The sequence below is a fragment of the Olea europaea genome, chromosome 21, assembly GCF_002742605.1.
Source record: "Olea europaea var. sylvestris chromosome 21, O_europaea_v1, whole genome shotgun sequence".
NCBI classification, from domain to species: Eukaryota; Viridiplantae; Streptophyta; class Magnoliopsida; order Lamiales; family Oleaceae; genus Olea; species Olea europaea.
In genome coordinates, this window is record NC_036257.1 from 7,004,607 (window position 1) to 7,006,941 (window position 2,335).

The window sequence follows — 2,335 nt, forward strand, 5'->3', positions numbered from 1 at the left end:
GTCACTCTTAGATAGTAGGAGATTATGATCTGCGTTTCATTCAATTAAGTCAATGATGAAATCCTTGGCCAAGGTGTACTCATAAGTCGAAAAGGAGTTTTCGATTTATATTGACTTAATAGTGGAGTGAAAGATATGATCGATGATCGAGATTGACACAATTCCATATCTCGTAATTGATCGGATCATATTGACGAAGGGATTATAGTTTCACGGTAAGCGAACGAATTTGGTTTTGTCATATCACGTGACATTTTCCGTCACATGTATTGTCCTGACACATTGCTAGATGTCAATCAGGGACGGCGAATGTGAATTGACGATAAATTAAAAGGGTGTTTTAATTTATCAATTTTGATTAGATCAAAATAATATTTCACGTCGTTAGGCATCGTGGTCGGGAACCTAATGGGTCACACACAAAAGAGAATTGGAAGATTGCAAATTGCCAATTAGTTAATTTAACAATCGTTGGATAAATTAATTAATTGGATTTGTTATTTATATTTTCGAATTAATTAATTAGATTAATTAATTCACGGACCGGGTTTAATTAATTGGATTAATTAATTATTGGACCGGACCGAGCCGAGCCTGTTTGGGTTTATATAAATACATAACTAGGGTTTGAGGTCCATTAAGGTTTTCATTATTCTTGCTGGCACAAGAAAAAACCCTAGAGGCTGCAATCATATTCTCTGTGTGGATCACCGTTGGAGGCTGGACAATTGGACAGCTGTGGTGGCGAATCAAAGTTGTGGAACGAAAAGAAAGGCAAAAGGATTGCAGATCTGGAAAAGGTAGAATCTTATCACAATTCCTAACCAAACACAATGAGATCTATTGGATGGGAATCGAAAATTATTTTAAATTCCGCTGTGCATGTATAAGTAGATTCCCAACAGCTACATCGTTGGATGAGGCATTATAAATTGTCAAGCAGAAAATCTTATAAATTTCCCAATCTTGAAGGCAAGAAATCACCTTATTTCCTACCATATTACCCTTATGACTAGAGACTTGGATAAATCTTATGATTCATTTTTGAAGTCTCCAGTCATCATCAAACCAATAATCGTTCAAACACAAGTAACTCATATTTTGTATCAATGTCCAACAGTTAGTAGTCAAACAAACTTGGTGTTTGATAAATATCCCTAGCAACTGCCATCCTTGAAGGAAAATCAAAAGTTGGAAAAAAAAATACCTTGGGTAACATTGAAAAACTTCATCTTCATGTGAGGAAAAGTTAGCTCGAACAATATAAAGTACTTAGTAGTTTTTTTTTTCACCCTTTGTTCTTCTAAAATTGGATCCATATCTAATTATCTTTATGCAAAAAACAATCATGTTTTGTGCCTTTATAAACAGAAGTTTGTCCAATTTCCCACTAAAAATGTCCCTTTTCCAAATGTACCTTTAGAGAAAGACATTTTGTCCCATTTTCTCTTGACCAATCTGAGAAATCAATAGTATTGATATTATAGGTAGTACAACTGGCTAATTCTCAGCATGGCCAACATAGGTAGTATAACTGGAACTAGTCTTGAGAGGTAGTTCTTGAACGAGTTATTATTGTCGACGCAAATTATATTATAGTTGTAAATTGAGGACATTACCAACAGCTTCCTTTTTGAAATATTTCTTGAGAATTCAAAATTAACAAAAGTAAAAGTTTAATCAATGGCAATAGTTATATTTCAATTTATTATGAAACTCTTACGTCTCGTAACACGAAGTTCTTAGTGGAAGTCACGCGGAACCACATGGAAACATCTGAAAGTCAACAAAGGCTTAATTGGTCAACATAAAGAAGTTAATGGCTAAAGTAGTATCTCATTGTTCAGAAACTTTTTTATTTTTACTTGCCCTCCATTTGTGCTATCAAACTTTTAAATCAAGCTAGATGTGATCAACCTTTTGAAAAGGCATCTTCAATTCAATAGGACGACACATAAACCTCCATATATTCATATCTTGCGATTTTTGAAGATGTGTAATAATTTCGTCTATGTGGACGTATTGAATGATGTGATTCTCGTGAAATTATTTCCACACACCCTTCGAGATAGGGCACCTGATTGGTTAAATGTTCACCCGTCCTCAAGTATCACGACTTCACTATAAAGTACTTTCTTCTGACAAGGTTAAAGTTAGAGAATGATATATTCATCTTTCGTCTACTTGATTCAGTGTGTTTATATGAGGCATGGGAGAGAGTCAAAAGCATGTTATAGAACTGCCTAAATATGGGATCAAGAAGCCATTGCAAGTACAATTTCTGCCTAAAGTAAATTCTACCGATTCAATGAATGTTGATTTGACCTTGAACGGA